The sequence below is a fragment of the Natrix helvetica genome (assembly GCF_964273705.1).
Source record: "Natrix helvetica genome assembly, chromosome: 7".
Taxonomy (NCBI): Eukaryota; Metazoa; Chordata; class Lepidosauria; order Squamata; family Natricidae; genus Natrix; species Natrix helvetica.
This window is the reverse complement of record NC_138558.1, coordinates 14,434,872-14,448,993: the sequence shown is the minus strand read 5'-3', so window position 1 is coordinate 14,448,993 and position 14,122 is coordinate 14,434,872. Positions and strand designations below refer to the sequence as shown.

The following is a 14,122-nucleotide window of genomic DNA, read 5'->3' as shown; positions in this document are numbered from 1 at the left end:
ATAGAAGATTGTCTCAGCCCTAATCTCTGGGCAGCCAAAGGTCTTCATTCTGCCCCCTGTCCCCTCATTTTCCTGCAGAATTATAAATTCCCAACCTGTTTTAGGAAAGAAAAAAATTGTATGTATGTGTTTGTATCACAGAACTGGTGTTTTTCTAATGGTATTATTGACAGGTTGTTTACCTCCTTTGGCAATCATACATTTTGATCCCTTTCCCAGGTATGTCATGTGGGCAAGTTCCAGTAGCTGTGGGACAGGATGAGACAGAGTCTTCCATGCACAGCAAAATATTGACGTTTTGGCAGTGACAAACACTGTTCAAAAGTGGGATTTCCTATAAAGCAAGAATTGGAGGAAGTTAGCACTAATTTGCTCTGATAAGGACTTGGCAATGTTGTTATATGATGGGCGTGGGGGAGCGAACGCATTCAATTGAGGCTCTGTGTTGCCTTATTGTATGAAAGAATCACAGGGCTAGAAGGGAACTTGGAGGTCTTCTAGCCCATCCCCCTTCCCAAGGAGTCCTTACATAATTCTGGGCAAATAGTTGTCCAATTTTTTTTTCTTGAAAAACTCCGGTGAGGGAGCAGCCATTAACAATAACCTTATTAATGTTAAGAAGGTAATGTATCAGTCACTTATATATATATATATTTTTTTTTTGTCAATCCACAGAAAAAGAAGCTTGCAGCTGTTTTTATAGCACGTTAAAATAGATTCGTTTGTCTTCAATTTGTTTTACAACAGGGGTTTTAGACTGGATTTCTTCGAGGGCCAGATCAACATTGTAGTTCTCCTCTGTGGGTCTGCGTGGTGGAAGGGGGTGTGGTAGTGGGAGATGCGATGGATGCTTCCTGCAGCACTTTACCTGTGAAGCGCCCCCATGGCCCATTTTTGGCCTCCTTGGCCTCCAGCAGTACTCTGCCGGCCAAAAACGGGCTGCGTGGAGGCCTGTTTTGGCCGGCAGAGGTACCGCAGGCTGGTCCTTTGATATTTCCAGGCCGGCCCCGTGGGCTGGATTTAAGCGCCCGGACTGCGGGCCTTGAGTTTGACATCCCTGCTTTATAAGCTCCTAGTCCCCTCCAAAGTAGACATTATTGAACGAAGTCTGTACTTCTTGGATTCATTTGTGTTGATATTGAAATTTTGTGCAACAGGATGAGGTGAGACTAACCACAAGTGTTGGTAGGGAGCAGGAAGAGGGGGGAAATTGCAACCTATAGTATGCATGGCATCATGAACCACGTGTTATTCTGGCATCAGCATAGATTGTAACAGATATTTGTGAATAAGGTTGCAGAATACATTATGTTACTTTATAGTAGAGAGAAGCATATCTGCCCTGAATCCTTAGGAAGGTAGGAGTCTGTACACATACTATTACCTACACTAGAGTAGGCTTACGCAACACTAATGGTAGATCTCTGTGATAGACAATAATGTCTATTTTAAGGTAGAAACTACTAAATTTCAGTATAGTAATGAAATGAAAAAGAAAAAAGTTTAGAGTCATGTAAACCACTGATTTTTATTTATTTTTATTATTATATTTCCAATATAAAAGAAAAATAAATAAAACTATGTATATATTCCAAAGGAAACAGAGAATATTGAAAAGAAGTGGGGAAAAATTAAGCAATAGAATATAGGGGTTAGGGAATCATAAATGACCCGCAGATCAAAAATGTCACACGGCAGATATATTCTAATATACTATTACAATAAAACGGTTAACGACTAAAATCAGTAAGAAGAAAAGAAAGACAATGCAAATACATAAAAGTACTGTAAATATGTAAGCTGTGGGTCCATTTAAACTATAAATTCTAAACCCCAAATTTGGCATGCGGTTGAGTTCCATGGATAGAGTGATAATCCAAAAAAGGTTTCCAAGTAAGAGTAGATTGTAGGGCAGATTTACTATTTAGATATGAAGTTATTCTAGACATGGAAGCGTATTCCCACAGTTTAATTAGCTATTCTTCCATAGAGGGGATCAATATAAAATTCCAATGAAAAGTGCAGAAAATCCTTACAGTTGTTTATTATGTACGATGCCAGCTCAGTGTATTTTGAAGAAAAGTGGGGGTTGGAAAAAATTAGTAAAAATATCTCGGGTTACAATAGGATTACAGTTTCAAAATTTGCTCCATTCAATCATGAATTAATTTCCAATATGCTTGAGCTTTGTGACATTTAGTTAATTAATTAATTTATATGGTTACCCTTCTCATCTATGTGACTGTAGGTATTATGGCTCACCAGTGGCTGGTGGAAACTCGGACAGTGAGGAGGTTGGGGAGGGACATGGACAAGTCCTGGAGTCTGGGGAAGGCTCTGATGAAGGCTCTGCGTCGGAGGCAGAGAGGAGGTCAGAGCTGTCCAACATTTATCAGCTACCTTCGGAGTCAGAGATCAGTGGGGCAGAAGAACAGCTGGAGCCTGTTCCCGATGCGCACATGCGCAGAGCTGTCAGGAGAAGGAAACAATTAAGGAACAGGGGTCAACTCGGGAGTAAAGGCACAAGTGAACGTTGAATGGCCCCTCCCATAGGGAATAAATAGTAGCAAGGGGGGGGGGCATTTGCAGGAGACAATTAGTTTGCTTATTATTGTGAAGAGTTGCTTATCTGACTTCGTGCCTCCCAAAGGCTTCTTGCCAAGTATTTCATTGTACAGCGTTGTGACCAGAAGTTCTGAGCCTGGCAACTATCCAAGAACTGATAAGGTCTGTTGTTACAATTAAACCTTGAAAGACTGTTTGCCGGGACTTTTCTGGATATGAATGCTCGGAATTCACATTAACCAAATAAAAAGGTTGGGGTTTTTTTGCATCTGTTTCATGATTCTGTTAAGCCAGTGGTTCCCAAACTTTTTCAGTCCACCGCCCGCTTGGTGCTACAAACTGATCCTCAGTGCCCCCCACCCAGTGGTGGAATTCAATTTTTTTTACGACTGGTTCTGTGGGCGTGGCTTGATGGGCGTGGCTGGGGGAGTCATGTGACTGGGTGGTTTGCATGAAGGAATAAAGATAGTAACAGTAAAATTCAAAACTGTAACAATTAATTGCACATTTCTTCAAAATCCAATTTAAAAACCTTTGTAGTTAGTTAATTCAACAAAATTGTTGAACATGATCCAGTGATACCAGGTTTTCAAAGTCTGATAGTCATTTATCAAGAACCTTAGTAACTAGTAACTTAGTAAACTTAGCAAAATTTAGTAACTACTTCACTGTTCAGTAAATTCTTAATGTGATGGATGGGCTTGATGAAGTGATACCAGTTTCCCAATGTCTGGTTTTAAGTCACTTAGCAGGAGTCTTAAATCACACATTGCTTGAATTATTTGATGAGATTATTGCATGGTACCTAGGGATTCCCAATATGGAAAGTGAGAATGGGAACATTTTAACAGATCTATATGTTCTTGGGTTATAACTTTCACTAAAGAACCATGGGGATGGAAAGGGAAATATAGACAATGGAGTCCAATCCCCCTCCTCAACAGTTTGGAAGAATAACTCTAGCAAAATGTAGCCTTTTACCTCTTTGGGGAATCATTTATTATTATTATTATTATTATTATTATTATTATTATTATTATTATTATTATTATTATTATTATTATTATTTTATTTTTCCCAATACAACTCATGCAATAATCTCATCAAATAACTACATCCACAACTACATTACATTTTCCACACTCATATTTGTGATTCCTTATAACTTCTTTAAACTAAACATTTTTAGTACAAATCAACGCATTGGCATATATATCACTAATGCAGTTTCCTATCTCTTCCATTGACATAATTAACACCTTCTGTATTGAATACAAGTATATCAAGTATAGGTTAAACATGAATTGAAAAACATCTAATTGAAATGTATAAACTGTGCATTTATTATATAATCACAGGCAAACATTGCACTTATGCCTAAGTCCTCTACCCACGCACATTATAAGACAGATAAAACTATCTTAGCTGGCTGTTGTAAATATTACTCTGCTAATTCAACAAGAAATGCTACTGCATGAATTCTTAATGCAGAACACAACTAAAAGTGATTTTAGCAATTTTCTTTCCAAGTTAATTCAAAATGTATATCCAAATATTCCTCTTATTTTTCCCCAAGCACTAGGGAGGATTATATTCAAAACCAGACACTTTTGCTGTGTGTGTGTGTGTTTGCTTGCTTGCTTCTGGTCTCCAGAGTCAGAAGGGCCGGTTGGGACCCCCAGAGGTCATCTAGTCCCACCCCAGACAGCACCTCTCCGCCCCACATTCCCCAGCCCCACCTCCTCTGGGAAGGCTCCGGTGGGGGGAGGGGGGGAAATGCAGAGCCCCTGCAGAGAGCCCCTGCTGCTCTCCCTCACCCTTCACCCTTACTCCCTCCCTCTCTTCGCAGGCCGAGCGGCCGCAGCTTTACTGGGATGGTGATCATGGATCTGCTGTCGCCCCAGGGAGGGGAGGTCTGGCCGCCAGCAAAGGGCTTCCGCCGAGGCACCCCATGCAGGTAAAATAGCGAGTGAGCGAAGGAGGATCAGGCAGGGCACCGAGACCCCTTCACCTCCCACTTTGTCTTGATGAGGTCGCTGCAACTTCCGGGCGCGGACGGACGGAGATAGCCAGAGCGGCCCGGGCAGGTGGGTGGGCGAGCAATGGAGGATCAGGCAGCTCTCTTGCTCGCTCGCCCGCCCCCCGGGCTTCCCCACCACTCTGGCTACCTCCGTCTGTCCACGCCCGCAGCTTCAGCGACCTCATCAAGACAAAGTGGGAGCGAAGGGAGGCGAAATGGCCTCCCTTTGATCACTCGCTCCCCCCGCCTGTCCGCACTATGCTAGCCCTGCTCTCACTGATTGGCTGGCTCACCAATCGTCCCGCCCACCTTTAAGAGCCCTATCTATAGAAAGCCAAACAGAAAAAAAGTTAACTGGGTTTAGATAGGGCTCTTAGAGGCGGGCGGGGCGATTGGTGAGCCAGCCAATCAGTGAGTCGGCAGGGCTAACATAGTGCAGATGGGCGGGGGAAGCGAGCGATCGAGCAGCTTCTGGATGGGCGGGGGTGAGTGAGCAAATTTGTTCTGAATAGCTCGCTAGAGGAGGCCGCCTCCAGCACTCCTTTGCCACCCCCCTTGCCTCTTACCGCCCCCCTGCCGCCCCCCTGGCCTCTTACCACCCCCTAAGCCATCTCACCGCCCTCCAGAGGGCGGTAGCGCCCACTTTGGGAACCACTGTGTTAAGCCTAGGTCAGAAGAGTGGGCAGCTTACATACGTAGCAGACATATGGAAAAAGGACATATGGAAGAAATCTAATCTGCTGGTTGCATTTCCAGCATTTTAGAGGAAAGGGAGTACTTATTTGAGCAATAGTAATACATCAGTAATAAGACACTTTATACCAATGCTTTCTAAGTATAATGTTCCATGTGAACTGGATATTCTTTTTCCATTGAAATCCCCCCTGTACAATTTCTAGCACAGTGTTAAAATTTAATCTTACAGTCTTAGACTTGTATGAATTCTTGATGAATTCTATGGATGAAGGAAAAGGAAGGGAAGGGCTACATTATCTGTAGTGAATCCAAAAACTAAAAGTGCTTTCAACTGCTTCCATGCATTAATATCTTAGGGTTTCCCCCCACTTCTCAAATAATGCTTCAAATAAGTATCAAACATATTGCTAACTGGGCAGAATTTCAAATGATTTTCTTATCTAAATCCCATCTTGGAAAGGAAACCTCTGTTAATACAACCTAAAAAACTTCAGACATTCCTGATGTAATAGTTCCAATACTTTCATGCACCTTCTACAAGGTTTTATTGCCTATCTGTTTTTTTACGGCTTTATGAGCGGTTGTCACGCATTAGTGCCTGGAATATAATTATTTATTTAGGAGAGTAAATATCTTTACTCACGGTACAAACAGCTGAACTCCATTTGGCACTTGTTGCAAAATAGCACTCGTTACAAAAGAGCAATTTGGCACTTGTTGCAAAAGAGCAGAATTGCAATTACTATATAACTTTATGAACGGTAGTCACGGAATATAGTTATTTATGAGAATCTTTACTCACCGTACAAAGAGCTCAGAGGTGGAATTCAGCCGGTTCGGACCGGTTCACCCGAACTGGTAGTGGAAATTGCCCACCCGCCCCAGCTTTATGCCATCCCATTTAGGGCTCTTTTTTAAAATCAAAGCGCATGTGAGGAAGGCTGCGTGCATGCGCCGATGTGCACTCACATTTGCGAACCGGTAGGGAAGGCAAGAGAAATCTACCTCTGAAAGAGCTGAATCCTACTCTAAGATGTTGAGGTATTGAATTGATCCTGCTCCTTTGGAGGAAGGGGAGGGGGTGCCACCTAACCAAAAATACATTAAATTGTGCCCACAGCAAAACGTATTTTCTCCTTAAGGGAAAACTTCCACCGTGTTTCCCCCCAAATAAGGCAGGGTCTTATTTTCTTTTGACCCCCCAAATATGGCCTGGGCCTTTTTATCGGCGGGTGGGGGTGGCTTATTGTTCTGGGGTTGGCGCTGGCGCTCTGGCCCTACAAGGAGAGGTGGCCCAGGTTGTGGTAAGTCTGGGAGGCGCGCAAGCAGGGGGGCGGAACAGGCGCTCACGCAACCCCCCTCTCCAGCCAGGCAGAGCGCCACACACTGACCCAGCGGTATCCTGAAGAAGCCAAGCTGTGCGAGCGCTTGTTCCTCCGGGCTCCCGTGACTTGGTGCCTTTGGGATACCGCTAGGTTGGTGAGTGGCGCTCTGCGTGGCCGGAGGAGGAGGACGGGGGGGGGGGGTTGTCCAAGGGGGGTTATTTTCAGGGGAGGGCTTATATTTTTGCCCACCCCAAAAATCTGGCACGGCCTTATTTTCAGGACATGCCATATTTTTTGGGAAAACATGGTACTTTAGCATTGGAACAATGTAGAGCCATTTAAGCTGTTTTGGTATGGGGTGGGATCATCATGAAGATAATGTTTCAGATACGGTAGAAAATAAAGGATACTCGGACATCTTTGCGCCATCCTTAAGCGAGTAACAAAAAGCCCTAATACTGACTCTGTGTTGTGTGTGCCTCTGTGTATGCGCATGTGTGCACGTGTGCAGAATTTGGCCTTTCTCCTAATGCAGAAATGATTGGATTTGAGATATTAGATAAATGCTGGAGCTACATTGACCCAATTATACGGTCAATTATTGAATTTACTGTTATGCATCTCGAGGCTCATATCAAAAACTGTAGGATTGCTACTTCCCTATAACAGAATAGAAGCCAGGTATTAAAATGGTACTCTAGGAAGTTAAAACTCTCACCCCTCTCCTAGAAAAATGAAATATCCTGGGGAATATTGAAAAGGCAGAATATTATATTTCCCTGGATCAGAAATGGAGAAACATGTTTTTAGGCAGGAAACAGACTCACTCTTAATAGCCCCCACTTTCCTTAATGGGCCATTAAAATGCCCGAGTCAGTCTATTCTACATAACAAAGAGTTTCCCCCCTTCCGCTCGAGGGTGATGGGATTAAGGCATGATAGTATTAACCCTTTGCCCAACTCACCACATGGCATCCAGGAACTCAACCAAACTTGGACTCAAAACACAGCCTAGAGAGCTGCCCTGCATGGCCCCATAGGAGTCTGACAACCAATCAGTTTGCATTTCTTACACAGGAACAGGAAACAGAGAGGTGGAGCTGAACAGAGTATAAAAAAGTCCAGCAAGTCTCTTTTTCTCTCTCTCTTTTCTTCTCCACCCAACATCTGGAAGCATGTGATCACCTTTTCTGTTCAGGACTCAAGCCATGTAGTCCTGTCCACCATTAAACCATCTTTCCAAGCAGCCTCCAAGTTTCCAGTGTCTTCTTCCCCCACTTGGAGCTGAACCCAGAAGGACATTTCTTTCAACAGTACCAAACTCACTAGTTTTGGTAGATCATATAAGTCTACAAAAGGCTCTCCAGCTTTTCAGGTAGAAAACTTCCCTAGTCTTGTTCCAGTTGGTTATCTATCAGAACGTACTCATAGCAATGCAACTTTTAAGCATGGCACATGTAGTGAACCAAAAACAATTGAAGAATTGGTGATAGTGATAAGATATCTGTATGTTCCAGACAGCTGGTAGATACCATGTCTCCTTTCCAGGCCCTGCTTGCCCTAAGTACAGAACAAGAGAGATCCCAAAGTTATTAAACATGAATAGATCAAGATGATTACAATTTCCTCTTCCCATATAATGGTCTAGGTTACACATCGTGTCCGTCTTCATTGTCACCACGTCTCATAGTTTAGAAAGGGAAATGGTGATAATTAATTTTCTGGCTTTTTTCCCCCCAATGGAAAGTTACAGATTCTAACCCAATCGAAGGATTAAAACATCTCAAGGAGAAGAATAATTGCTATTCTATATTTGATCTACACGGTTGGCTTATCTTGCATCAAGCTATGGGTTGATTTATCAAAATTTGGTGCATTCTGAATGCAGCTGGTTCTTTAGCATGTGCTTCTTACTCAAGAACCTCTAAGTGGAAATACTGGATATTAAGACTGGGGTCTAATGAATGCCAAACGTTGCCCTAATGCTGAGTTACAGCCCTCCCTGAAATTTAGAATATGGCTTGGGCCATGCTAAGCATTGCTTCTCAGGGATGAATTCAAATATGCAACAGACATTCTTGAATAACCCTTTGTCTCCTTTGGAAAATTGATAAGAAAGATTCCATGTGTTGGGGAAAAAAGGAGGACTTGTCTTCTTTAGCTAATTTAATTCCCTCTATTTAAGCTGGTTAGTTTCTAACAGCTTGATTGTAGCTGTACGTGTAAGTATGTATGTAATTATATCAACTATACTTGCGGGTCAAAATGCACCTTAGGTCCAGCTTTATTTATATTGCAGCTTTTTGTAATCTAGTTGTAGCAGTTAAGAGTTGGAGACCCATACATTGGGAGGGGAACATGTGGGGAAAACAGCCCTAGTACTGCTCTTCAGCATCCTACAGAATTTATTTATTTAATTTGCATCCTGCCTTTATTAATTTTACAAATAACTCAAGGCGGTGAACATATCCAACACACCTTCCTCCCCCTATTTTTCCCACCACAATAGCCCTGTGAGGTAAGTTGGGTGGAGAGAGAGGGACTGGCCCAGTGGTGGGATTCAATTTTTTTTACTACCATTTCTGTGGGCGTGGCTTGGTGGGCGTGGCAGGGGAAGGATACTGCAAAATCCCCATTCCCTCCCAATCAGCTGGGACTCGGGAGGCAGAGAATAGATGGGGGGGCGGGGCCAGCCAGAGGTGGTATTTACCAGTTCTCCAAACTACTCAAAATTTCTGCTAACGGTTCTCCAGAACTGGTCAGAACCTGCTGAATACCACCTCTTGACTGACCTAAGGTCAACCAGCTAAAGCGGGACTAGAACTCACAGTCTCCTGGTTTCTAGCCTGGTGCCTGAACTACTACAAACCTGTCTCATTTACTTTCCTAGGTTCTCAGCTCAATGTATCCTAATCACAGTAGAAGTACCTATTGGCATTGGGTCACAATGTCCCTGGTTATTCTGTATTCTTCTCTATTCTATAATTTATTGCGTAGGGCAGTGGTGGGTTCATACCGGTTCGCTGAGCATGCACATGCCCGACGCATGCTGCACACACGTGCGCACTTGAAAGAAACTTGCTTGGAAAGCAGCTGAGGAGCGGCAATTCAATTTGCTGCCCCTGATCAGCTGGGCTTCAGAAGCTGAAATTAAGGTAGGTATAACCCAGGGACAGGCGGGCGGGCCCACTTTCAAAGCAACAGAGAACCAGTTCGCCCTCTGCTTGACGGTAGAGTTACCGATTCTGGAGAACCAGTGCGAACTGGTAGAAATCCACCACTGGCATAAGGATTCCTACCTGTGCAATAGGAATGGAGGAATTGCCATTCTTGAAACGGCAGGTTATAAATGGAGGATGTTCTTCTGTTTTCCCAATAAACCTCTTCATGTTGGTTGGCTGGTTGATTGATTGGTTAGTTTCCCAGAAATCCCCAGCCTGCGTCGGCAGCCCAGGATGTGTGTGCCCTTCTTTGTTCAGCTTCTTTTCTGCTTACAGCATAGGGATGTGGGTGAGGCCTGGATCTATTGCATGTTTACTCCCGTTACAGTAGAATTTCAGCTTTTGAACAGAGCTGGAGGCAGTGGGAAAATACATTTGCCTAAGCGTTCTCCTTAATTTTTCTCACATGGGCATGAACTTGCGGGCAGCCTGGATGACTCTGGAGCTTTTCTCTGAGGGTGTTTAAAGTGGGGATCTGGGTGCATGTTCAAATGTCCATGGACTTCCTGTGGCGCCTTCTGCCTTGTGCTTGGAGCATTATCAGCCGGTGAAATAGAGTCAGGCGAAAGTGCAATTCGGTGCTAGTCCCTCCCTAAGGCAGACCTTTCACCCCTCCCTTAATTGCAGCTGGAAGGGGGAGGAGGGATGAGCCGTGATCTCTTTACCAAGCGGTGCAAAAGAAATGGCTTGAATTGAAAGAGAGGAGAAACTCACTGCTTTCACCTTTGTTGGAGTGCCTTTTTGAGAGCTGTAGAAAGGTCTGCAAGTCGCAATCCATAGTTCCAGATGTGCTGTGAACACCTTATTTTATTTTCCTGCTGCTTCTGTTGCCTCTTACATTCATTGAAGGTAAGTCCAAAATGGGCATCTGGGGATTTCCCTCCCCACTTCCCTTTCCTTTGCGATAGTTTAGTTTTCTTTTGTTTGTTTATTCGTTTGGGTTCTAACTTCTCAGTTGTTTGCCTGAATTAAAGAAAGAAAGAAATGGTCCTTGTTAGCAGCAGCATTTGCCGGTTTCCTTACAGTTGTTGACCGCTGATAATAAGCCAGCAGTTTCTAGCTCGTGTGATTGAAACTCACCGGGTTTTTTTTCCTTTTTACAAATGCCAACTATTCTAAGTAGGGTAGGAATGTTCCATGATATATTCACACCGCAAAGTACCCAGATGTACTCAAGTTTTGCAATGGCCAGACTCGAAAGACATAACTGTAAAAGGAAGAACCTATCATATAACTGAAAATTACAGTAATGTATATAAAAAAGAGAGATTGGACTAAAACTGAGCAAGTGGTAGAACCATTTGGAGTCACCGGGAACCAGGCAGTCAATAAATTTAATAAATGATGATGAATCTAACCAACACTTAATCTTACTGAATAATAAGCCTGATTGGTTTTTTTAAAAAAATGCACTAATATTTAAAAAAATAACCAAGCTGTGTTTTTCTTTTTAAAGGACTAATTCTGATGCCTTTAAAATCTGGAAGATATACACCTTCCTTAGGATCTGATTAAAACTTAACTGTCCTCCCATTTTTTTTAAAGCTAACTAGAATAAAAAACATGGGACTATCTTCCCACAATCTTTTGAAAGCCTAACTGTCTTCCCATTTATACTTTTTTAAAACTAAATAGAACAAAAAAAAAAAGAACATGGGACTATCTTCCCAGAATATTTTGGAAAGCCGCCTACTGTTACTGCTACTAGGGTAGTAAGCAAGGCATATTATGGAATGTGAATCCAATATTAAAGTGTAACATTTTAACTAGTTATCACAATGGTCAGTTTAACAGTGTTCCCCCCCCTCCCTTTTCCTTCCCTGTGTCAATAATTTGGATTTTTTTAAGGCTGATTTATTAACAAAATCGTCTGTGTTCACTGGCCTTGCAAGAAATTTTTTACAGAGGGTAAAAACTATACCTAACATCACCTGCATTATCTTTATACTGAGTATTAAAGAACATCAGCACTGTAGCTCTCCCCATCTTGAAAGGTCTAGAAATCACTTGGAATCCCTCCATTTAAAATAAATTCAGGGTATTTTTTAAAAAACCTGCCTCGCCCCCACCATATTTTTAAGGGAGGAATGAAATGTCTCCAAAATCTCACAGTGCCTTTAAATTTTTTTTTGACCTACCCTGGGGCTGTTCAGACTTACAATTTAGGCTCCTATAACGCCAGACCTCTCCAGAAAGGCGGGTTTTATTCATGTCTGGCATCATCGAAAAGACACAAAAGAGTCTTAATAGCACTTTAAAGACTCAGGCAGGCTTGGCAGGAGAAGCTTCCACAGAGCTAAGTCTGGAATTGTCCTCCTTGTGGGTTATGTCAGACAGAAACCATTTATTTGCTTAAAACCAAAGGTCGTTACAGAGCAGGTAGCACCATCCACGCCAGCCACCCAGATGAATCCCAGAAAATAAGTATATAATTCTCTCTAATGTGCCATGCAGCTCTCTCTCTCTCTCTCTCTCTCTCTCTCTCTCTGTGTGTGTGTGGTGTTGTGTTGTGTTTCTGGCTTTTCCCATGTGTGCATCTGGGGCTCCGAGATTGACTCCTTATGTTAAGAAATCAAAGGCTTTTGTTGGCGGCTTCCTGTCTGTATAATTCTATGCTCGGAAGGGCTAATGGGGGTTTTGTTGAGCACAAAGGCAAACCTTTCCATACCGAAAAAGAGCCGTTTTAGAATACAGTTTTATGAATCGATTTGGAAATAAGTACTGTTGATGCACAGCGGATCTGTACCAGTTTGCTGGGAGCGCTGTCGTAATTGGCTTTTCTTTTAATTTCGCATCCAGGTGTTTTTACTTTGCTGTCTGCATTTTAAGAATAAAGAATCGTTTGGTTTTAGAGTGCTAAAAGGGAAACAGAAGCATGTTTATCCATGCGCAAGTCTATATATATTTTTTTGCCTTTTGATTTTGCCACCTCTCTTTTCTTTACTACTTTTATCCTACCTCTTCCTAACCATCTAAATGTTTCCTTTTGCTACAGGGCAGGATTGTCACACGTTAATTTAATTGTTTAATTTTTCCAACAAGGTGTTTTTCAGATGAATCTTTTGTCCTGGGAATTCTGGATGTTCTCAGCATATCCTGAAGGAACCAAGCCAGGGAAAACTCTACTTTGCAATAAGAAAGTTTAGAAATCAATACAAAGACTGTCTGTTTGTCTTTCTTTCTTTCTTTCTTTCTTTCTTTCTTTCTTTCTTTCTTTCTTTCTTTCTTTCTTTCATCTATCTATCTATCTATCTATCTATCTATCTATCTATCTATCTATCTATCTCTTTCTATCTTTCTCTTTCTATCTTTCTCCTACATGTGTATATGTCAATTTTTTAAACAACAAAAAATATTTATCCTCCCTTTTCTTTTTTCTTTTTTCGTGACTGTTCACCCCCACTCTCATTAGCTGTGTGTTATTAAATAAGTTAAAGTTAAAGAGCCACCCAGAGTTGGTTATAAGATAGGTGGCTGTAGAAACATTTTAAATAAATAAATGAAAACAAAGAGAGACTTTAGAAATGAAAATTCTGGGGAAAATGGAATCATCCTCACTCCTTAAGTATTGTTCTTGATATCATATCAGCTCAGATATAAGTACAAATGACTTTCCTTACAATTATGCTACTAGCACTTGATAGAACCATGTTTTTAGATGTTGTTTTTCCTTGAAGAGGTTTCCCTTCTCATCCAAGAAACTTCTTCAAGTTCCGACTGAAGAAACCTCTGGGATGAGAAGTGAAATGTCTTCAAAGAAAAAACCAGAAAGTCCAGTTGCTTCTTGAAAAAGCACCTCTGGGACAACCATGACCTGGATGGCTGAGAATCTCCATAGACATTCAGTATAATATTAGCGTATCATTTATGAAATGCTTTCTTCTCAGTATCCCTACTTTCTTGCCAATACAAGAAAGAGGCAGAGAAAGAGACTTCCCTGAATATGTCAAAATTTTCATCCCAAGCTTTCAGATCAATATCATCCTTTGCTCTTTCACATCTCTCTTTATTTTGCTTCCTGTCTTCTGCTCACTTAGCTTAAGATGTATCTTTTTTTATCTTTCATTCTTGCCTTTTCCTATCCTCCCATGCAGGACATCCCAAAGACCCCATTTCTGTCTGCTTCTAAATTTATACAGCAAGTTAGGACTTCCGTTTTTGTTTTTGCTGGTAACGTGAGAAGAATAAATGTCAAGAGGACTTTAAGACATTGGTATGTCAGCCAGGAAGTCAAAAGTCTCAATCAAAAGTCTCCTTTTCTTGACCAGCCATCTGCCATGTGCTGAGACCTTTAG

At 42.0% G+C, this 14,122-nt stretch overlaps 1 protein-coding gene across 4 annotated transcripts in view; it reads left to right on the top strand.

Moving 5' to 3' along the window:
* LOC309395276 (broad substrate specificity ATP-binding cassette transporter ABCG2-like) overlaps positions 1-14,122 on the top strand; it is a 55,389-nt gene that overhangs the window by 8,390 nt on the left and 32,877 nt on the right. The window contains exon 1 of one of the 4 annotated variants that reach the window (XM_081959321.1): positions 10,561-10,676. The exons of 2 other annotated variants lie outside the window; for them this stretch is intronic. The gene's annotated coding sequence lies outside the window, so the exon portion shown is untranslated. Of the gene's footprint in view, positions 1-10,560; positions 10,677-14,018; positions 14,041-14,122 lie in introns of those variants that run through there. One more of the 4 variants, XM_081959324.1, reaches the window with a different exon arrangement.